The sequence below is a fragment of the Heterodontus francisci genome, unplaced genomic scaffold (assembly GCF_036365525.1).
Source record: "Heterodontus francisci isolate sHetFra1 unplaced genomic scaffold, sHetFra1.hap1 HAP1_SCAFFOLD_376, whole genome shotgun sequence".
NCBI classification, from domain to species: Eukaryota; Metazoa; Chordata; class Chondrichthyes; order Heterodontiformes; family Heterodontidae; genus Heterodontus; species Heterodontus francisci.
In genome coordinates this window covers 1157315-1182473 of record NW_027140433.1, presented here as the reverse complement: position 1 = coordinate 1182473, position 25159 = coordinate 1157315, and positions in this window count along the sequence as shown.

Genomic DNA, 25159 nt, shown 5'->3' with positions numbered 1-25159 from the left:
GTTCCTTGTCAATTACCTTCAATCTGTCTTCTTAATACTGAACTTTCTGACACTGGAAACAGTTTCACATTAATTACTCTCTCAAAACTCTTCATGATTTTGAATTCGATATTAAATCTCCTCTTACCCTTCACTGCTCTAAAGAGAAAAATCCCAGCTTTTCCAATCTCTCCATGTAACTGAATTCCCAGATCCCTGGTACCATATGTTTCAAATTCTGCTATTCCATGTGTCATATACTGGGATATGCTGTAGTGTTTTATATAGATTTAGCATAACTTCCCAGTTTTGTTTTCTATCCCTCTATTTATAAAGCCCAGGATCTCATATGCTTCATTGCCTGCATTGTTAACTTGTCCTGTGATCGTCAACGATTTACACATAAACTGCCCAGGTCTCTCTCTTCTTTCACTCCCTTTACACTGTAACATGTAGCTTGTGTTGTCTCTCCACATACATCCTTCTAAAATGTATTACCTCACATCTCTGCTGTGACAATTCAAATTTCAGAAGATTGAAGACATTGTTTTCAGTCCCTGCTCCTAACTTCATTCCCTAGCTACCGACTCTATCCCTCTCCCTGGCAACCGTGTGAGACTAAACCAGACTGTTCACACCTTGGTATCTTATTTGACCCCGAGATGAACATCTGACCACATATGCACACCTTCACTAAAACCGCCTATCTGCACCTAGAAAAGCATAGAAATATCATAGAATGTTTACAACACAGAAAGAGGCCACTTGGCCCATTGTGTCTCTGCTGTCCAGAAAACGACCTCCACAGCCCAATCCCGCCTTCCAGCATTTGGTCTCTAGCTCTGCAGATTAAATCACTTGAGGTGTAACAGGCACATTTAAAATGAGATGAGGTTTTCAGCCCCTTCTACCATTTCAGAAAGTGAGTTCCAGACCCCTACCCCACCACACCCTGGGTTATTATTTTCCTCATTTCCCCTCTAATTTTTCTACCAAACGTTTAAGTCCATGCCCTGTTGTAACTGATCTCTCTGCTAAGGTGAATAGACCCTTCACCTCCACTATATCCACGGCCCTCAACCTTTTGTACGTTTCAATCAGATTTCCCCTCAGCCTTCTCTGTTCCAAGGAGAACAACCCCAGCCTATCCAATCTTTCTTCATAGTTGCATTTTCCCAGTCCCGGCAACATGTTTGTTAATCTCCTCTGTACCCTCTCTCGTGCAATTACATCCTTTATGTAATGAGGTGACCAGAACTACACTCAGTACTCAAGTTGTGGCCTAACCAATGATTTACGTAGTTCCAGCATAACTTCCCAGCTCTTATATTCTTTACCTCAGCGAATAAGGGAAAGCATTCCATATGCCTTCTTAATCACCTTATTGACCTGTCCTGCTACCTTCAGCTATCTGTGGGCATTCACTCAAAGGTCAGTCACTACCTCTACACTTCTCAGTATTCTCCACCCCTCAGGATTTGGTCGTCACTGTCTGGGCCTGCATTTATTGCCCATCCTCATTGCCCTTGAACTGAGTGGCTTGTGAAGCCATTTAAGAGGCCATCACATTGCTGTGGGTCTGGAGTCACATGTGGCCAGATCAGATAAGGACAGCAGATCTCCTTCCCTAAAGGACATTAGTAAACCAGATGCGCTTTTCCAACAATCGACAATGGTTTCATGGTCACCATTAGAGTAGCTGTTTAATTCCAGAACTATTAATTGATTTCAAATTTCATTATGTGTCATGGTGGGATTCGAATCTACGTCCCCAGAGTGTTAACCTGGGTTTGCTGGATTTACAATTGCAGTGACATTGCCACTACACCACTGTCTCCATTAAATGCTGCTGGAAACACCCCTCCAGTCGCTAAACCGCCTGTCAGCAATTACTCTTTCTTTCCTGCCACTGAGCTAATTTTGCATCCACCTTGCTGCATTTCCCTGGATCCCCTGGGATTTTATTTTTAACAAGTCTGCTATGTGGGCCCTTGCCAAAAACCTTGCTAAAATCCAAGTAGACCGCATCAACGACATTAAACTCATCTATCGTCCTTGTTACTTCATCAATAAATCATGCAAGTTATTCAGACACGATCTTGCCTTAACACATCTATGGTGATTATCCTTGATTAACCTGTGCCTTTCGAAGTGACAGTTTATCCTGTCTCTCAGAATAGATTACAATAATTTTCCCACTCTGAGGTTAGACTGACTGGCCTGTATTTATTCGGTCTATCCTTCGCTCCCTTTTTTAACAGTGGTTCAATGTTAGCAGTTCTCCAATCCTCCATCACCACACCTGTATCCAGTGAGAACTGGAAAATCATGGACATACCTTTGGTTATTTCTTCTGTTGCTTCTTTTAACAACCTGGGGTACATTTCATCATGCCATGGTGATGTATCAACTTTCAATGAGGCTAATTCCATTAGTAATTCCTCTCTGCCTATGTTTATCACATCCAATAATTCACACACCTCCTCCTTAACTACAATATCTGCACCGTTCCCCTCTTTTGTGAAGACAGTCACAAAGTATTCATTAAGAACCATGTCAGTAACTACTGTCCCTACACATAGGTTACCTTTTCGGTCATTAATGGGCTCTACTCGCTCCTTAGTTGTCCTCTTAGCCTTAATGTATTGAAAGAAAAAACAGACATGGGTTCACCTTGATTTTGCTTGCCAATATTTTTTTATGATTTCTCCTTGCTTTCGTAAATTCCTTTTTGAAATCAGCCTCCACTTTCTATACTCCTCTTGGTTTTCTGTTGTATTGAGTTCTCGGTGTGGGACATAAACTTGCCCTTCCTGCTGTATCTTACCCTGTAGGCTCCTTGTCATCCATGGAGCTGGGGAATGAGACTGACTTGATTTATCTACAAAGTGCTGGCACGGACTCGATGAGTTGAAATGTCCCATTCAGCGCCAGAATTGACTAAGGCTCGATGACTCTATGACATGGGTATTCTATTACAACAGCTTTCCTCTACTGGGAAGGTGGATAATGGACTGGACAGTATCACCCTGTTGAACCCCGTGATGTAAGTGAAATGTTTGATGCCCCAGAACGTGGTTAACAAATGTCCTTCACAAACAGAGTAAATCAGTTCAGACCCACTCACAATTCTGGAGTCATTCACAATGGGGAGTAGTTTCTCCTGGTTTTCTCTACATAGGTCAGCAGTCAGGCTTTTCACTGTGTCCCCCACCTCCATATGGAAAGTCTTGTCAGGGTTAGGTGAGAGAAGACACGTTGCCTGGGCGACAGCTTTCCTAAATTGCGTTACTGCTACTTACAGCCACTCTTCTGTCCAACCCGGTTAAACCTGGTCATTATCACCATTAGGTTGTTCATAAAGAGGAGTCGCAGTCTCTGCAAATCGAGGGATGAGGGTCCGCTGATACCCCACCAGGCTGCGGATAGGACACAGGGCAGTCTTTGAGGTGGACAGGGATAGACACTGGATGAGGGTCCACTGATACCCCACAAGCCTGAGGATGGGACACAGGGCAGTCTTTGTGGTGGACAGGGATAGACACTGGATGAGGGTCCACTGATACCCCACCAGCCTGAGGATAGGACACCGGGCAGTCTTTGAGGTGGACAGGAGTAGACACTGGATGAGGGTCCACTGATACCCCACCAGCCTGAGGATAGGACACCGGGCAGTCTTTGTGGTGGACAGGGGTAGACACTGGATGAGGGTCCACTGATACCCACCAGCATGAGGATAGGACACCGGGCAGTCTTTGAGGTGGACAGGAGTAGACACTGGATGAGGGTCCACTGATACCCCACCAGCCTGAGGATAGGACACCGGGCAGTCTTTGTGGTGGACAGGGATAGACACTGGATGGTCTCGACCTGATGTTGGTCTGGGCTGATGCTGGATGATCCAATCTGGACACCTGCAACGGTGACACGATTTTGCACCAGCTGGGCCTTACGTGGATGGTCTTTTAGTCCAGCTCCCAAAGTAACTGCAGTAGTTCCTGTAAAAGGGTTAAATGTGTGGACACGGTCTGTGGTGATGTGGAGATCATCGACATGTTAAGGCGAGCAGGAAGACTGTGAAAATCTCAGATGGGCCCGGCCATACATTTGTGGAGAATAGTGGGGTTATTTTGGAACCCCTTGTGACAGACATGTCCAGGGGTATCTCTGGTCCTCAGAAGTGAATGTGAATTTAAATTGTTTCTCTAGTTTTACTGGGATACTCCAATAACTATTAGAGATATCCAGGGTGGTGAAGTCAGCCCTGTTGCTGGGAATCCGGGAGAGTAGGGTGGGTGTCTCTCAGACAACCGGGTTCACACAGGGGCGACTGAGTTAAGTTTGTGGTGGTCAATGGACAGTCACCAGCTGCCATCCGGTTTTCTAACCGGCCAAATCGGGCAGTTAATAATGATTGAGTCTTCGTGAACTACACCCTGGTATAACAATGAACTGATAGTGTCTGGAATATATGATATAATCTCAGCTCGGTATGAATACTGCTTCATGGAGCATGCAATGGTCAGTTAATTTCTTCTGGTCTGCTCATGTTTCCACAGTCATCTTTATGAGTTGTGATTACACTCAGCACCGACTCGAGAATCGCCTTTACCTCAGGGTCATCAGAGGTGTCTGGTTCCCACTCCTCTGATATTTTAATCAGGAATATTGAAGGTGAACTGGACACCAGAGTAGGGTATGTTTTAATGTTCTAAAATATACAAATATAGGGATAATCAATTACTGCTGATAACCTTTGAGCATATTACTGCCCAGTAGTCACTGTCCATTATGCAGGATCATAGAAAAGGGAGGCAGGACTTTGACATGAACTCTTTTCGCTCTCCTACACCACTGTAAGATCTGATCGAGGTTCACAGTTTACCCAAAAGGAGGTCGAAGGGTCACAAGCAATTTATTGCAAGGAAACTATTGGAAAAACAAATTGGAGGGGCAGGAATAATGTCCACTTGGAGTGGCAGGGATTAATTAGAGATAGTCAGCAGGTCTCTGCCAGGGGGTAATCCTGTCTAACTAACTTGATTAATTTTTTTCGAGGCAATGACTTGATGTGCAGATGAGGGTAAAGCAGTTGATGTAGTCTACATGGACTTTTGTAAGGATTTTGATAGGATCCTGCATGTGAGATTGGTTAAGAAGGAAAGAGCCCATGGGATCCAGGGCAATTTGGCAAATTGCATCCAAAATTGGCTTAGTGGCAAAAGGCAGACCATGCTGGTCGAGGGTTGTTTTTGTGAGTGGAAGCCTGTGACCACTGGTGTACCACCGGGATCGGTGCTGGGACCCTTACTGTTTGTAGTGTGCATTAATTATTTGGACGTGGATATAGGAGGTATGATCAGTAAGTTCGCAGATGACGCTACAATTGGTTGTGTTGTAAATCCTGAGGAGGAAAGCCTTAGATTACAGAATGATATAGCTGGGCTTGTAAAATGGGTGGCGCATTGGCAAATGGAATTTAATCCTGAGAAGTGTGAGGTGATCTCTTGTGGGAGGACTAACAAGGCAAGGAAATATACAATGGCTGGTAGGACCCTAGGAAGTACAGAGGGTCAGAGGGACCTTAGAGTACTTGTCCCGAAATAACGGAAGGCAGCAGCACAGGTAGATAAGGTGGTTAGGAAGGCATATGGAATACTTGCCTGTACTAGCTGAGGCATGGAATATAAGAGCAGGGAGGTTACGATGAAGCTGTATAAAACGCTATTTAGGCCACAGCTGGAGTACTGTGTACAGTTCTGGTTGCCACACTATAGGAAGGATGTGATTGCATAGAGAGGGTGCAGAATAGATTCACCAGGATGTTGCCTGGGCTGGAGCATTTCAGCTATGAAGAGAGACTGAAAAGGCGAGGGTTATTTACCTTAGAGCAGAGAAGGCTGAGGGTGTTGTGATTGAGATATACAAAATTCTGAGGGGCATCGATAGGTTAGATAGGAAGAAACCTTCTTTTTCCTCTTAGCTGAGGGGTCAATAACCAGGCGATATTGATTTAAGGTAAGGGGCAGGAGGTTTAGAGGGGATTTGAGGAAAATAATTTTCACCCGGAGGGTGGTTCGCTTCTGGAACCCACTGCCTGAAGAGGTAGTGGAGGCAGGAAACCTTACTACATTTAAGAAGTATCTAGATGAGCACTTGAAACGCCATAGCATACAAGGCTACAGGCCAAGTGCTGGAACTGGGATTAGAATAGTTAGGTGTTTGATGGCCAGAACAGGCATAGTAGGCCGAAGGGCCTGTTTCGCTGCTGTATTTCTCTACATCTGTATGACTCTATTGAGGAGTAACAGTTCAAATACAGCACAGCATCAGAATAAACATAGTAGACATACGACCTGTGGCAGGTGAGAAAGGCTTTCTGGCAATGGATCAGATGTTGTAAGCTATTATTAAAGACGTTATAGCAGGGCACGTCGAAAAATTCAAGGTGATCAGGCAGAGTCAACATGGCTTTGTGAAAGGGAAATCATGTTTAACCAATGTATTGGAGTTCTTTGAAGAAGTAACATGCAGAGTGGATAAAGGGGAACTGATGGATGCACTGAACATAGATTACCAGAAGGCATGTGATAAGGTACCACATCAAACGTCATTGTGGAAAATAAAAACTCATGGTATAGGGGGGTAACATATTGGCATGGATAGAAGATTGGCTAGCTAACAGGAAACAGAGAGTAGGCATATCTGATTGGCAAGATGCTACGAGTGGTGTGCCACAGGGATTATTGCTGGGGCCTGAACTTTTTACAATTTATATAAATGACTTGGATGAATGGACCGAAGGTATGGTTGTAAAATTTGCCAATGACTCAAAGATAGGTAAGATGGTAAGTTCTGAAGAGGACATAGGGCGGCTACAAAGGGATATAGATAGGTTAAGTGTGTGAGCAAATATATAGCAAATGGAGTATAATGTGAGAAGAGGTGAAATTGTCCATTTTGGCTGGAAGACTTGTCTGTTAACTCGAGACTTGACTATTCTAATACACTCCTGGCTGCTCGCCCACATTCTACTCTCTGTAACCTTGTGGTCATCCAAAACTCTGCTGCCATCTTCTAATTTACACCAAATTCAATTCACCCAACATCCCTGTGCTCAGTGACCTACATTGGCTCTTGGTCCAGTAACACCTCAATTTTAATATTCTCACACATGTGATCAAATCCCTCCATGTCCTCACCCCTCTGATTATCCCAATCCCTGACCATTTCCAATATTCATGAATCTGGTTCATCTTAAAGTCTTTTTCGAATTCCCTTTTTAAAGTGAGTTTCTTTCCATCTGTCTCTCTCCCAAACCACACATTTCATCTCTCCAGCTCCACAGGGGCTGTGAAAGTTTGGATCCATAAAAAGGTGTGAGTTGCACGGCCGGTCACATCCAACACATTGTACAGGACAGCGAGGCTGGCCAATGTGCAAGAGTGGGTGTAACATGTGTGTGTCTGTCGCGTGAGGAGGGAATTGAATGTGAGGTCAATCAGCCATTCAGGCAGCTTTGATGTACGCCTTTGAAAGTTGATCCACCGACCACCTGTTAGTCACTCTGAGCTGAACACACATTCAGCAGCAAGAGGAACCCACTCTAGTGTTATTTAAAAGGACCAGGCATCCGAATTACAGGCGAGGGGCTTTTGACTTACTTCTGCTATTGTAAAGTTAGTGGAGGTGCTGTGGATGGTTTTCTGGAGGTTGTGTTGTGAGCTACTGCAGACATTCTGGGAGGACAGATGATGTGGTGACCCAACACTGGAAGAGGTATGTGGACTGTAGTTACAGTGTCTCTGTGTCTGTAACATGACTAACAAATGGAGCAGAGGCTGCAGAGAGGGGAAGCTCTGTAAAGAGGGAGGAGGGGGGGGGGCTCTGCCCTACCCTCCCCGGGTTTTCCAAGAGCACTTTTCCCACCTACACCTAACCCAGGCGCAGTGTGTGGGAGACTCTGATTCAATATGGAGATGGTCACAGAGCTGTGTCACTTCCTGCAACACGACCTGGAGGCTCACACCAGGGTGAGGACGGAGCTGTCAGTGGCTGTTAAGGTCACAGTTTTATTTAACGTCTATGTATCTGGATCTTTCCAGGCATGAGCAGGAGACATATCCAACATAGAGTCATAGAGAGGAATGGAGTCATTTACAACACAGAAGGAGGCCATTCACCTCCTCCATGCCAGCTCACTGTGGAACAATCCAGTCATTCCCACTCTCCTGCTCAATCCCTGTATCCTTGCAAGTTCATTTCCTTCAGGTGCCCATCCAGTTTCCTTTTGAAATCATTGATTGTCTCGGCTTCCACCAGCCTCATGGGCAGTGAGTTCGAGCTCATTACCATCCACTGTGTAAAAAAGTTCTTCCTCATATTCCCCCGTATCTCTTGCCCAAAACCTTCCATCTGTGTCCCCTAGTCTGTGCTTCATCAGTTAATGGGAACAGTTTTTCCTTGTCTATCTTATCTAAACCTGGCAAAATCATGAGGGGTCTGGACAGATTAGGTGGGGAGAAACTGTTCCCATTTGTCAAAGGATCAAAAATGGATGGGCACAGATTTAATGTACTTGTTTAAAGAAAACAATGCGAGCATGATGAAAACATTTTTGCACAGTGAGTGGTTCGATTCTGGATTGCACTGTCTGAGAGTGCGATGGAGGCAGGTTCACTTCAGGCATTGGAAAGGGAATTATTTCGTGACCTGAAAAGGAATAATGTACAGGGTTATGGGAAATAGACACTAAGTGAATTGCTCACTCAGTGAGCCGGTGCTGATATGATGGGCCGAATGGCCTCCTTCTGTGCTGCAATTAATCTGTGATTTTCTGTGATTCTGTCACAATCTTGCACACTTCTAGTAAATATTCCCGCAATCTTCTTTACCCCAAAAAGAACAATCCCAGTTTTTTCCAGACTAACCTTGTTGCTAAAATCCCCCAACCCTGGAACCATTCTGGTAAATATCCACTGCACCCTCTCAATGGCCCTCACATCCTTCCTAAAGTGTGGTGAACAGAACTGTTCACAATACCCCACTTGGGGCCTAACCAGAGCTATATACATTTTAAGCATAATTTCCCTGCTTTTGTTCTCTATTCCTCTATTTATGAATCCCGAGGTCTCATATGCTTTGTCATCACTCTCTCAATATGTCCTGCCACCTTCAAAGATTTATACACATCCACACACAGGTCCGTCTGTTCCTGCACATACTGAAGAACTGTACCATTCTGTCTGCATCGCCTGACACTATCCCTTCTGCCAAAATTCATCACCTCACACTCCTGTGTATTAAATTCGATCTGCCACTTCTCTGCCCATTCTGCCTTTCTATCCGTGTCCTGTTGCAGACAGTTTGTATCATCCTCACTGTTTGCCTGTCCTCCAAATTTGGTATCATCGGCAAATTGTGAGACTCCACTCTGATTTCCAAGATCGAAGTCATTTATGTATAGCAAAAAAAAGCAGAGGTCCTAGCACAGATCCTCGGGGAACACCCATTATCTACCATTCTCCAGTCTGAAAAACAAACATTTCAAACAATTCTCTGTTTTCTGTCCTGAAGCCAATTTTTGATTCAATTGGACACCGACCCTTCAATTTCATGAAGCTCAGTTTTGTTCACCAGCCTTTTATGTGGCACCTTATCAAACGCTTTTTAAAAAACCTTTATAAACAGCATCCACCACATTCCCTTCATCATTGTTATCTGATACATCATCAAACAATTCTATTAGATTAGTAAAGCATGATCTTCCTATTAAAAAAAATCATGCTGACAATCCTTAATTAACTCAACCTCTATAAGTGTGTGTTGATAGTGTCTTCCCTTGATTATTGTTTCTAAAACCTTACTCACCACTGATGTTAAACTAACTGATCAATAGTTACGAGGCCTGTGTGTTGTCCATTGATAATTCAGTGAGGTGAGGGTGACCATCTATCTCATCATTTTCTCCCTCATCAGGGAGAAGCTGGATGAGAGATCCAGTGGCTTTGTCAGGATAGCGGGATTCCTGATGGTGTAGGTGGTTCTGCCGGAACCCCATATCAACAGGGAGAGGTACAGGGACTGAAAGAACTCTCACTCCATTAATGTACAGTTGGTGTGTGAGCATGTCCACTAACCTCGCAGCAGCCACCATAACTCCATTCTGAAGCAGTCAGCCGGTCCTAACACTTCGGGGCTCCATGCAGAACCAGAATGTGGTTCATCGGAGACAAATTAACCCCCCTCGAGACACGGCTCATGTTTCTACATCCTCAAACCACCCCCACCGCCAACCAACCTCACACAATTAACATGTGTATAATGTGAGCAATGGAGTCACCAGGAACATGGTGGAACAGACCATCGGTGTGATGAAGCAATGTTTCTGATAACTGAACCGCTCGGGGCGAGCCCTCCAGTACACACTGGGGCAGGTGTCAAAGTTCATGGTGTTCTGCTGCACCATTCACATCATCATCATCATGAGGACACAGGCATTGGCATCAGGAATCCGGAGGCTACCTCAGGAGGAGGAGGCAGGAAGGATATTTCTTGGATGCCTTCCAGCCGGACAGGCTGTCGGAGAGACCCTGCTAAGATTCGAGCTCCCATAGGACAACTTCCCTTTCCCTCCATGGATCCCCCATTCTCCACCATTACACCCATCTGACACGCCTCATCACAGCGTCCCCTTGGTCACCATCCTGCTATGAAACAATCAGAATTAATATATTACAGAAGGACCAATTCAGCTTTTCGTGTCTGCACTGGCTCTCTGAATGAACAATTCACCGAATGCCGTTCCCTGAATTCTCCATGTAACCTGCACACTCTTCCTTCTCAGATTAAAGTCTATTCAGCTTCAGTTGAACCTGCCTCCACCACACTCTCAGGCAGTGCATTCCAGACCCTGTTTCACTGTGTGAAAAAAGCTTTTCCTCATGTCGTCTTTGAACCTTTTACCCATTACTTTAAATCTGTGCCCTCTCGTTCTTGATCCTTTCACGAGTGGGAACAGTTTCTCTCTGTCTACTCTGTCCAGACACATCATGATTTTTGAAACCTCTAATAAATCAACTCTCAGCCTTCTCCAAGGAAAACAGTCCTAACTTCTCCAATCTATCTTCATAACTGAAATTCCTCATCCTGGGTATCATTCTCGTGAATCTTTTCTGCACTCTCTCCAATGCCCTCACGTCTTTCCTCAAGTGTGGTGCCCAGAACTGGATGCAATACTCCAGCTGAGGCCGAAGTAGCGTCTTATGCAAGTTCAATATAGCATCCTTGCTCTTGTACTCTATGTCCCTATTAATAAAGCCTATGGGCTTATATGATTTATTAAATGCTCACTCAACCTGTCCTGCCACCTTCAATGACTTATGCACGTATACACCCAGGTTGATCTGCTCCTTCACCCCCTTTAGAATTGTAACCTTTATTTTACATTGTCTCTCCATGTTCTTCCTACCAAAATGAATCACTTCACGTTTCTCTGCATTGAACTTCATCTGCCACCTGTCTTCCCATTCCAGCAACATTTCAATGTCCTTTTGAAGTTCTTCACTATCCTCCTCACAGTTCACAATGCTTCCAGTTTCATATCATCTGTAAACTTTGAAATTGTTGCCTGTACACCAAGGTGTCGGTCATTAATATATATCAGGAAAACAAAGGATCCGAACACTGATCCCTGGGGAACTCCACCACAAACCTTCCTCCAGCCTGAAACACATCTATTAACCACTACTCTTTGTTTCCTGTCACTCAGCTAATTTCGTATCCATGTTGCAACCCCCGTCCCTTTTATTCCATGAGCTGCAAGTTTGCTCACAGGTCTGTTGTGTGGCACTGTGTTAAAATGTTTTTGCACGCAGTGCGTGGTTAAATGTCTGGAATGCACTGCCTGAGTGTGGTGGAGGCAGGTTCCATTGAAACTGAATAGACTGTTATATGAAAATCCATGTTTACCACATCAACAGCATTACCCTTATCAACTCTCTCTGTTACCACTTCAAAAAACTCCATCAAGTTAGTTAAACATGATTTTCCCTTAAGAAATCCATGCTGGCTTGCTTAATTAACTCGCATATGTCCATGTGATTATTGATTTTGCCCAAAATTATTTTTTCTAGAAGTTTTCCCACCACTGTAGTTAAACTGACTGGTCTGTTGTTGCTGGGTTGATCTTTACACCCTTTTTTGATCAAGGGTGTTACGTTTACAATTCTCCAGTCCTCTGGCATCACCCCGAGTCCAAGGAAGACTGAAAAATTATGTCCAGTGCCTCTGTGATTTCCACCCTCACTTCCCTCAGTATCCTTGGATACATCCCATCTGGTCCTGGTGCCTTGTCCACTTTAAGTCCAGACAGCCTATCTAATACTTCCTCTTTATCAATTTTAAACCCCACTAGTGTCTGACTTACCTCCTCTTTCAATATTGCCTGGGTTGCATCTTAGAACCATAGAAAGTTTATGGCACAGAGAGAGACCACTTGGCCCATCGTGTCTATGCTGTCTGTAAAACGATCCATCCATTCCGATCCTAACTTCCAGCATTTGATTGATTACAGCACTTGAGGTGCCTATCCAGACACCTTTTGAATGAGTTGTGCGTTTCTGCCTCAACTACCCTTTCGGACAGTGAGTTCCAGACTCCCACCACCCGCTGGGTGAAAAATAAAATTCGCAGCTCACTTATAATCTTCCTACCAATCACTTTAAATCTATGCCCCCTTGTCACTGACCTCTTTGCTAAGGGGAATAGACCCTTCACCTCCACTCTAACCAGGCCCCTCAACATTTTGTACATTTCAATCAGATTTCCCCTCAGCCTTCTCTGTTCCAAGGAGAACAAGCTCAGCTTACCCAATCTTTCCTCAGAGCTGCACTTTTCCTGTCCTGGCAACATCCTCATAAATCTCCTGTGTACCCTCTCCAGTGCAATTACATCCTTTCTGTAATGAGGTTACCAGAACTGCACACAGTACTCAAGATGTGGCCTAAGCAATGAGTATTACTGTTTCAGCATAACCTCCCTACTCTTATATTCTATACCTCGACCAATAAAGGAAAGGATTCCATATCATCTTCCTTGTTAAAGACAGATGCAAAGTATTTATTTAGTACCTCAGCTATGCCCTCTGCCTCCATGTGTAAATCCCATTTCTGGTGCTGAGTCAGCCTCATTCCTCCTTTTACTACCCTTTTTACGATTTATATGTTTGCATAAAAGATTTGAATTTTCTTTAATGCTAGCTGCCAGTCTCTTTTCATGCTCTCTCTTTGCTTCTGTTATTTGCTTTTTCACTTCCCCTCTGGACCCTCTATATTCAGCTTGGGTCTCAATAGAATTTTCTACCTGGCCTCTGTCATAAGTTTGAATATCGGTGAATAATATTCTCAACTTTTCGTGCGACCTTCAAAGATCTGTGTAAATACACTCCAAGTTGTTCTGTTCCTGTCTCCTCATTTAAACAATACCCATTTGTTTATATTGCTTTCCCTTACGCTTCCTGCAAAAACATATCACTTAAATTACATCTGCCATGTTCCTTCCCATTTCACCAGTCAGTCTCCATCATCCTGAAGTCTGTTACTATCCTTCTCACTGTGTATTAACATTTCCAACTTTTCTGTCATCTGGAAACTTTGACATTATCCCCTCTGTACACAAGCCCATTGCATTAACATACAGCAACAGTGATCCCAACAGTGACCGTGGGGAACCCCACTGTGTACTTCCCTCCAGACTGAACAATAACCATTCTCCACTACTGCCTGCTTTCTGTCACTGAGCTAATTTCCTGCATGCTGCCGTTGAAAATAAAAGACTTTCATTGATATAGCGCCTTGAATGACGACTGCATGTCCCAAAGTGATTTACAACAAATGAGGACTTTCTAAAGTGTAGTCACACTTGTAATGTAGGAAACAGGGCAGACAATTTCTGAACAGCAAGATCCCACAAGCAGCAATGTGATGATGATCAGATCAGTTTTTGTGATGTTGATTGAAGGAGAAATATTGACCAGGACAACGGGAATAATTCCCTTGCTCTGCTTCTACATAGTGCGGTGGGATCTTTAACATCCACCTGAGAGGACAGACTGCAACTTGGTTTAAAGTTTCATTCGATAGACTGCACCTCTGACAGTGCAACACACCCTCAGTACTGCACTGCAATGTCAGCATTGATTCTTGTGATCAAGTCCTGCAGTGACACTTGATCCTAGAAGCTTGTGACTGAAAGGGGAGAGAGATACAAACTGAGTCACGGCTGATATTGGTCCTTTAATCTCATGTGTTTCTAAATTGGAAACATGGCTGTTATTAGAAATAGAATTAGAAGATGACAGCGCCGTACAGGCCCTTCAGCCCTCGATGTTACGCCGACCTGTGAAACCATCTGACCTACACTATCCCATTTTCATCCATATGTCTATCCAATGACCATTTAAATGCCCTCAAAGTTGGCGAGTCTACTACTGTTGCAGGCAGGGCGTTCCACGCCCCTACTACTCTCTGAGTAAAGAAACTACCTCTAACATCTGTCCTCCATCTATCACCCCTCAACTTAAAGCTATGTCCCCTCGTGTTTGCCATCACCATCCGAAGGAAAAGATTCTCACTATCCACCCTATCTAACCCTCTGATTATCTTATATGTCTCTATTAAGTCACCTCTCCTCCTCCTTCTCTCTAACGAAAACAACCTCAAGTCCCTCAGCCTTTCCTCGTAAGACCTTCCCTCCATACCAGGCAACATCCTAGTAAATCTCCTCTGCACCCTTTCCAAAGCTTCCACATCCTTCCTATAATGTGGTGACCAGAACTGCACGCAATACTCCAGGTGCGGTCTCACCAGAGTTTTGTAAAGCTGCAGCATGACCTCGTGGCTCCGAAACTCGATCCCCCTATTAATAAAAGCTAACACACCATATGCCTTCTTAATAGCCCTATTAACATGGGTAGCAACTTTCAGGGATCTATGTCCCTGGACACCAAGATCTCTCTGTTCATCTGCATTACCAAGAATCTTCCCATTAGCCCAGTACTCTGCATTCCGGTTACTCCTTCCAAAATGAATCACCTCACACGTTTCCGCATTAAACTCCATTTGCCATCTCTCAGCCCAGCTCTGCAGCCTATCTATGTCCCTCTGTACCCTACAACATCCTTCGGCACTATCCACAACTCTACCGACCTACGTGTCATCCGCAAATTTACTAACCCACCCTTCTACACCCTCATCCAGGTCATTTATAAAAGTGACAAACAGCAGTGGCCCGAAAACAGATCCTTGCGGTACACCACTAGTAACTAAACTCCAGAATGAACATTTGCCATCAACCACCACCCTCTGTCTTCTCTCAGCTAGCCAATTTCTGATCCAAAGCTCTAAATCACCTTCAACCCCATACTTCTGTATTTTCTGCAATAGCCTACCATGGGGAACTTTATCAAACGCCTTACTGAAATCCATATACACCACATCCACTGCTTTACCCTCATCCACCTGTTTGGTCACCTTTTCGAAAAACTCAATAAGGTTTGTGAGGCACGACCTACCCTTCACAAAACCGTGCTGACTATCGCTAATGAACTTATTCTTTTCAAGATGATTATAAATCCTGTCTCTTCTAACCTTTTCCAACATTTTATCCACAACCGAAGTAAGGCTCACAGGTCTATAATTACCAGGGCTGTTTCTACTCCCCGTCTTGAACAAGGGGACAACATTTGCTATCCTCCAGTCTTCCGGCACTAATCCTGTCGACAATGACGACATAAAGATCAAGGACAAAGGCTCTGCAATCTCCTCCCTGGCTTCCCAGAGAATTCTAGGATAAATCCCATCTGGCCCAGGGGACTTATCTATTTTCACACTTTCCAAAATTGCAAACACCTCCTCCTTGTGAACCTCAAACCCATCTTGCCTAGTAGTCTGAATCTCCGTATTCTCCTCGACAACATTTTCTTTCTCTACTGTAAATACTGACGAAAAATATTCATTTAACGCTTCCCCTATCTCCTCTGATTCCACACACAACTTCCCACTACTATACTTGATTGGCATTAATCTAACTCTAGTCATTCTTTTACTCCTGATATACCTATAGAAAGCCTTAGGGTTTTCCTTGATCCTATCCGCCAATAACTTCTCGTGTCCTCTCCTTGCTCTTCTTAGCTCTCCCTTTAGATCCTTCCTGGCTCGCTTGTAACTCTCAAGCGCCCTAACTGAGCCTTCACGCCTCATCCTAACATAAGCCTTCTTCTTCCTTTTGACAAGCGCTTCAACTGCTTTATTAAACCACGGCTCCCTCGCTCGACAACTTCCTCCCTGCCTGACAGGTACATACTTATCAAGGACACGCAGTAGCTGCTCCTTGAATAAGCTCCACATTTTTATTGTGCCCATCCCCTGCAGTTTCCTTCCCCATCCTACACATCCTAAATCTTGCCTAATCGCATCATAATTTCCTTTCCCCCGGCTATCATTCTTGCCCTGCGGTATATACCTGTCCCTGCCCATCGCTAAGGTAAACCTAACCGAATTGTGATCACTATCACCAAAGTGCTCACCTACATCTAAATCTAACACCTGGCCGGGTTCATTACCCAGTACCAAATCCAATGTGGCATCGCCCCTGGTTGGCCTGTCTACATGCTGTGTCAGAAATCCCTCCTGCACACACTGGACAAAAACTGACCCATCTAAAGTACTCGAAATATAGTATTTCCAGTCAATATTTGGAAAGTTAAAGTCCCCCATAACCACTACCCTGTTACTCTCGTCCCTGTCGAGAATCATCTTCGCTATCCTTTCCTCTACATCTCTTGAACTATTCGGAGGTCTATGGAAGACTCCCAACAGGGTGACCTCTCTCCTGTTTCTAACCTCGGCCCATACTACCTCAGTAGACGAGTCCTCAAACGTCCTTTCTGCCGCTGTAACACTCTCCTTGATTAGCAATGCCACCACCCCCCCCCCCCCGCCTCTTTTACCATCTTCTCTGTTCTTACTGAAACATCAAAATCCCGGAACCTGCAACATCCATTCCTGCCCCTGCTCTACCCATGTCTCCGAAATGGCCACTACATCGAGATCCCAGGTACCAACCCATGCTGCAAGCTCACCCACCTTATTCCGGATGCTCCTGGCGTTGAACTAGACACACTTTAAACCAGGTTCTTACTTGCCAGTGCCCTCTTGCGTCCTGGTCACCTTATCCCTGACCTCACTACTCTCAACATCCTGTACACTGGAACTACAATTTAGGTTCCCATTCCCCTGCTGAATTAGTTTAAACCGCCCCCCCCCCGAAGAGCACTAGCAAATCTCCCCCCCAGGATATTGGTACCCCTCTGGTTCAGGTGAAGACCATCCTGTTTGTAGAGGTCCCACCTACTCCAGAAAAACCCCAACTATCCAGGAAACCAAAACCCTCCCTCCTACACCATCCCTGCAGCCACGTGTTCAACTCCTCTCTCTCCCTATTCCTCGCTTCACTATCACGTGGCACGGGCAACAACCCAGAGATAACAACTCTGTTTGTTCTCGCTCTCAGCTTCCACCCTAGCTCCCTGAATTTCTGTCTTTAATCCCCATCTCTCTTCCTACCTGTGTCGTTGTTATGCGGTACTTTCTCAAACGCATGTTGAAAGGATCGGAATATTGTGAAAGTACATGCAGGAGCAATCATAGAATCATAGAATAGATTAGACTGAATGAGGCCATTCGGCCCATCATGTCTGTGCTGACCCTTTCAAAGAGCAATCCAGTTAGTCCCACTCCCTGACTCTTTCACTATATTCTTGAATTTCTTTCTGCTTCGGATATTTATCCAATTCCCTTTTGGGATCTATTATTGAATCTGTATCCATCAGCCTATCAGACAGTGCCTCCCAAATCCAAACCACTCAGAAACAAAAATCCTCATATCTGCTTCTTTTATCAATCGCCTTAAATCTGTGTCTCTGGTTAACGGCCCCTTGGAAAGTGGAAACAGTTTCTCTTTATTTAATTTATCTGAACCCTTCCTAATGTTAAACACCTCAGTCAAATATCCTCTGAAAGTTTCCTGCTCTAAGCAGAACAACCCCAGCTGCACAACTGTAATCTCTCATGCCTGGACAAATTCTAGTGCCCTCTCTGAAGGCTTCATGTCCTTTTTAAAGTGTGGTTCCCAGTATTCGACACAAGACTCCAGGTGCAGCTGAACTAGTATTTTATATATATTTTTTACATAATGTCCTTGCTTTTGTTCTTTTTGCCTCTATTTATAAACCCTTGGATCCCATATATTTATTAACTGTCTAGTTAAACTTTCCTGCCACCTTCAAAGATTTGTGTACAAACACCCCAAGTGTCTCTGTTATTTCACCTGCTTTATAGTTACACCATTTAACTTGTATTGTCTCTCCTCATTCATCCTTTCAAGATGTATTACCTCACACATCTGCAATTCCAATTAAATATTGAGAAGATTGAAGTCATTGTTTTCTGTCTCTGCTCCAAACATTTCCTTGTTACACACTTCATTCCTCTCCTTTGTAAATGTTTGAGACTAACCGAAACTGTTCACATACTCGGTTACATAGTTAACCTTGAGATGCCTTGAGATGAGTTTCCTACCAAATATTCACACCATCAGTAAAACGCCCTATCTCCAACCTTGGTGGAGTTGCATGCTGGTTAAAGAGGAAATGAACGCAATAGTGAGGCAGGATATTAGATCTGACGATGTCGAGTATGTATGGGTAGAGTTGACAAACACGAAGGGGCAAAAAACCATGGTGGGGGTTGCATATAGACCCCCAGCCTGTAGTGCTGAATTAGGGAATGGCATTGAACAGGAAATTGGAGACGCATGCGATAAAGGAACATCTGTAATTATGGGTTTCTTGAATCTGCATATAGATTGGGCAAATCAAATTGGTCACAATACATTGTGGAGGAATTCCTGGAGAATATACGGAATGGTTTTAAGCACCAATTCTTTGAGGCACCAACTGGAGAACAGGCCATGCTAGACTGGTTATTGTGTAATGAGAGAGGAATAATTGACAATCTAGTTGTGCCACATCCCTTGGGGATGAACGACCATAATATGATAAAATTCTTCATCATGATGGAGAGTGACCTAGTTGATTCTGAGATTAGGGTCGTGAATCTTAATAATGTAAGCTACGAAGGTATGAGGCATGAGGTGTCGATGATACATTGGGAAACGTTACTTAAAGAGATGACCCTGGACAGGCAATGGCAAACATTCAAAGAGGACATGGATAAACTGCAACAATTGTTTATCCCTGTCTGGCGCAAAAGTAAAACGAAAAAGGGAGCCAAATCATGGCTTACAAGGAGAATTAGAGATAGCATTAGATCCAAGGATGAGGCATATAAATTTTCCAGGAAAAAACAACAGACCTGAGGATTGGGAGCAGTTTAAAACTCAGCAAAGGAGCACCAAGGGATTGATTGAGAAGGGGAAAATGGAGTATGAGAGTAAGCTTACGGGGAACATAAAAACTGACTGTAAAAGTATGCGAAGCGGAAAATATTGGCGAAGACAAATGTAGGTCCGTTACAGTCAGAAACAGGGGAATGTATTCTGAGAAACAAAGAAATGGCTGACCAACTAAATGCAAACTTTAGTTCTGTCTTCACAAAGGAGGATGCAAATATCATACCAGAAATGTTGGTGAATACAGGGTTTAGTGAGAGAGAGGAACTGAAAGAAATCAGTATTAGTGGAGAAATGGTGTTGGGGATGGAGATGGTATTGAAGGCCGATAAATCCCCAGGGCCTGGTAATCTACATGCCAGAGTACTTAAGGTTGTGGCCCTAGAAATAGCGGATGCATTGGTGGTCATCCTCCAAGATTCTATGGACTCTGGAACAGTTCCTACAGATTGGAAGGTAGCTAATGTTACCCCACTATTAAAAATGGGAGGTAGAGAGAAAGCAGGGAATTATATACCATTCAGCCTGACATCGGTCGTGGGGAAAATCCTGGAGTCCATTATTAAATATTTTGCAGCAGAGCACTTAGAGAACAGGAGAATCGGGAAGAGTCAGCGTGGATTTATGAAAGGGAAATCATGCTTGATAAATCTGCTCGAATTCTTCGAGGATGTAACCAGTAGAGTTGATGTGGGGGAGCCAGTGGGTGTGGTTTATTTGCACTTTCAGAAGGCTCTCGACAAAGTTCCACGTAAGGGATTAGCATGTAAAATTAAAGTGGACGAGACTGGGGGTAGTATATTGCGACGGATAGAAAATTGGTTGGCAGACAGGAAACAAAGCATTGGAACATACGGATCTTTTTCTCAATGTCAGACAGTGATTAGTGGGGTACCGCAGGGATCGGAGCTAGGACCACAACTATTCACAATATATATTAATGATTTAGATGAGGAAACTAAATGTAATATCTCCAAATTTGCAGATGATACTAAATTGAGTGCGAGGGTGAGTTGTGAGGAGGATGCAGAGAGGCTTCAGGGTGATTTGGGCAAGTTGAGTGAGTGGGCAAATGCACGGCAGATGCAGTATAATGTGGATAAATGTGAAGTTATCCACTTTACTAGCAAAAACAGGAAGGCAGATTATTATCTGAACGGCTATAAACTGAGAGAGGGGAATACGCAGCGAGACCTGGGTGTTCTCGTACACCAGTCACTGAAGGTGAGCATGCAGGTGCAACAGGCGGTAGAAAAAGGAGAATGTATGTTGGCCTTCATAGAGACAGGATTCGAGTACAGGAGTAGGGATGTTTTGCTGCAATTATACAGAGCCTTTGTGAGGCCACACTTGGAATGTTCTTGCTATAGAGGGAGTGCAGTAGAGTTTTACCAGACTGATTCCTGGGGTGGTAGGACTGTCGTAGGAGGTGAGATTGAGTCGGTTAGGACTATATTCACTGGAATTCAGAAGAGTGAGGAGGGATCTCATCGAAACCTTTAACATTCCAACATGACTTGACAGGGTAGATGCAGGAAGGATGTTCCCGATGGTGGGGGACTCCCGAACCACGGTTATAGTCTAAGGATATGGGGTAAAACCTTCAGGACTGAGATGAGGAGACGTTTCTTCACCCAAAGAGTGGTGAGCCTGTGGAAACCTATCATCACGCCCATATCCAAGGGGGATTAGAAGATTCTGGCCAGTGCCTAGGCTATTTCCACCATTGCTTCCCTCAGCAACCCTCATACATCCCATCCAAACTGGATAAATATTCAACTTTATTGTGGTACTAAAGTGTTGGATTGAAAAGGGTTAACTGAATATGTTTGTTCTGTGACTGTAATTAATGTCAGTCTCCATGGACCCTAATTGTGTCACTGGACGTTTTCCATCTTCTATTAATAAGGGGCTTCTTTCAATATGTTATTCCACAGTGTCAGTGGGAACATCAGCCCCGGCACTTTCAGAGATCAGCTGCTCCAGAGAGATAGAGAGAGGATAGGTTAGAATCTGAGAACAAAAGACTGGAATGTTACAACAATGGGTCAGAATCTGAGAACAATAGATTGGAATGTTACAACAATGGACAGGAGTTTATCTTCGGATCTTTACTCTCTTTCTACATATTATGATTGGATGTCATTAAACTCTCGTATCTATCTCGCACTGAAGATTATTCAATACATTTACGATCCCATCCTGGCTATTATTGGTGTCCCTGGTAAGTCTCTCTATCTAGCTATTAATTCTTTAAACCATGTTTGACTGCATTAAAGCTCCTGTAATTTACTCTGCCCTTCTTGTTGCCGTTGTATGCCTGGTGAATATCTCCAGCTATTAGCTCAACAAACCATTGTGAACTGTATTACAGTTCTTGTCACTAACTCTCTCATCTTTGCTGCTGTTGCTGTCTCTATTTCAGGCCAGGAGATCTTTAAACACTGTTTCACTGAAATACTGTTCTGTAATGTAAATTTTGGGAAGACTGAAGCCAGTGTCATTGGTCTCCATCACAAACTCCATCCTCTATCTGGGAAGCACATACTCCACCCTGCCCAATATCTGAGCTTGAACCAGACAGTTTACAACTTCTGTGTTATATTTAAACGTGAGCTGAGTTCATCTCCATATTCTTTCCATCACCAACCCTGCTTGAAACCATCTCTGTGATATCACCCATCTCCACCTCTGCCTCAGCCTCTCTACTGCGTAAACCCTCATCCACATCACAGTTAAATACACAGTTGACTATTCCAATTCCATCTTGGTCACCCTTCCCAGTTATAAACCTCCATAAACCACAGCCCAGCCAGAACTCTGCTGCCTGCATCCGATCTCACACCAAATCCCGATCACCAATCACCCCTGTGCTCATTGATCTCCATTGGCTCCCGGTCTGGCAGCACCTTAATTTTAATATTCTCATTCGTGTGTTTGAATCTCTCCATGGCATCACCCCTCCATTTATTCACTTTCCCCTGTCCATTTCACATAACCTGCAAATCTTTCGACTTCACTCTTTTTTCTGTTCTCCTTGTAAAGTGAATTTATTTCCCTCTGTATGTGTCCCGAGCCAGGATTATAGACTCTGCAGCAAAACTGCTGCTGTCGGTACAGAAGCTGGGATTCATAAAGAGATGTGAATCGCACAGCCGGCCACTTCCAGTGCGGTCTGCACAATATCCCATGCTGGGCGGGGCTCCAGCCCAGTCGTATCATCTATGTGCTGTTAGCGTGGTCTTCACAGCCGGACACTTCTACTGTGGCCTGCACACTGTCCCAACCTGGGCAGGGCTCTAGCTCAATTGCACCTTGTATGTGTTGTTCCTTTGAGGGTGGATTTGAAAGTGATGTCAATGTACCATAGCAGCAGCTTTGATGTACTTCTTTGAAACTTGGTCAGTGCATGTCCAATGACCGCTCAGTTGAACTCTCAGTTGAACATACATTCAAAGGATGAATTTGAAAGGACCAGGCATCCAACTGACAGGTGAGGGGCTTTTGACTTACTTCTGCTATTGTAAAGTTAGTGGAGGTGCTGTGGATGGTTTTCTGGAGGTTGTGTTGTGAGCTGCTGCAGACATGCAGGGAGGACAGTAGATTTGGTGACCCAACTCTGGACGAGGTATGGGGACTGTAGTTGCAGTGAAACTGGGTCTGTCACATGACCAACAAATGGAGCAGAGGCTGCAGAGAGGGGAAGCTCTGTAAAGAGGGAGGAGGAGGGGGCTGTGCACTACCCACCCCGGGTTTTCCAAGAGCACTTTTCCTACCTGCACCTATCCCAGGAGCAGTGTTTGAGATGACTCTGATTCAATAAGGAGGTGGTCACAGAGCTGTGTCACTTCCTGTAACACAACCTGGAGCCTCACACCAGGGTTAGGATGGAGTTGTCAGTGGCCGTTAAGGTCACAGTTTCATTGACCGTCTATGTATCTGGATCGTTCCAGGCAGGAGCAGGAGACATATCCAACAGAGAGTGGTAGAAATCGATAGTCATTTACAACACAGAAGGAGGCCATTCAGCCTCTGCATGCCAGCTGTTTTTGGAACAATCCAGTCAGTTCCACTTCCCCGCTCAATTCCCGTATCCCTGCAAGTTCATTCCCTTCAGGTGTCCATCCAGTTTCCTTTTGAAATCATTGATTGTCTCAGCTTCCACCACCCTCATGGGCAGTGAGTTCCAGCTCATTACCATCCACTGTGTAAAAAGGTTCTTCCTCATATTCCCCCTGTATCTCTTACCCGAAACCTTCCATCTGTGTCCCCTAGTCTGTGTTTCATCAGTTAATGGGAACAGCTTTTCCTTGTCTATCTTATCTAAATCCATCATAATCATGTACACCTCTATCAAATCTCTCTCAATCTCCTTTACACCAGGAGAACAACCCCATCTTCTCCATACTCACTTTGTAACTAAACTCCCATCCCTGGAATCATTCTGGTAAATCTCCTCTACACCCTCTCAGGGACTTTCACATCCTTCCTGCAGTGTGGTGACCAGAACTGTACACAGTTCTCGAGTTGGTGTCTAACCAAAGCTTTATGAAGGTTCCGCATAACTTCCCTTATTTTGTATCTTTGCCTCTAATGATGAATCCCAATATCTGATATGATTTGCTAAACACCCTCCTAATATGTCCTGGCACCTTCAAAGATCAATACATATGGAGCCCCAGGTCCCTGTGTTCCTGCACAATCATTAGAACTGTGTCATTAAGTCTATATTGCCTTCCTTTTCCAACTGACAAAATAAATCACATCACATTCCTCTTTATTAAGTTCTACCTGCCACTTCTCTGTCCATTCTGCTCGCCGATCTATATCATGTTGCAGGTGGTTTGTGACATCCTCCAAGATTGCAATCATCAGAAAAAATGCAAATTATTCTCTGTATTCCAAGATCCATGTCATTTATATGTAGCAAAAAAAAAAAGCACAGTATTCCTCGCACTGACCATTGGGAAACATCACTGTCTACCATCCTCCAGTCTGAAAAACAACCATTTAACACATTTCTCTTTTTTCTGTCATTTGGACAATTTTTGATCCAAATGGATGCTATTCCTGAGATTCAATTTTGTTAACCAAGCTTTTGTGTGGTTGCTCATTGAACAATTTCATAAAATCCATGCATACAACATCCACCACATTCCCTTCATCAACCTTCTCTGATCATCGAAATAAATTAAATTCGTTCAGTCAAGCATGATCTGCCTTTTTAGAAATCCGTGCTGACAATCCATAAATATCTCAAACCTCTCCAAGTGTGTGTTGATTTTTCCCTGATTATAGCTTCTAAAACCTGACTCACCAATGATGTTAAACTAACTGAACAGTAGTTGCGAGGCCTGTGTGTTGTCCATTGATAATTCTGGGAGGTGAGGGTAACCATCTATGTCATCATTTTCTTCCTCAGCAGGGAGAAGCAGGATGAGTGATCCCGTGGCTTTGTCAGGATAGCGGGATTCCTAATGGTGTAGGTAGCTCTGCGGGGCCCCCATGTCAACGGGGAGAGGTAGAGGAACTGGAAGCACTCACACTCCATTAATGTACAGTTCGTGTGTGAGCATGCCCAGTACATCATGTTGGTGAATGTCCACTATCCTGGCAGCAGCAAGGATACCTTCATTCTAAAGCAATCAGCCGTTCCCAATACTCCGGGGCTCCTTGCAGAACCAGAATGCGGCTTCTCAGAGGCAAAGGA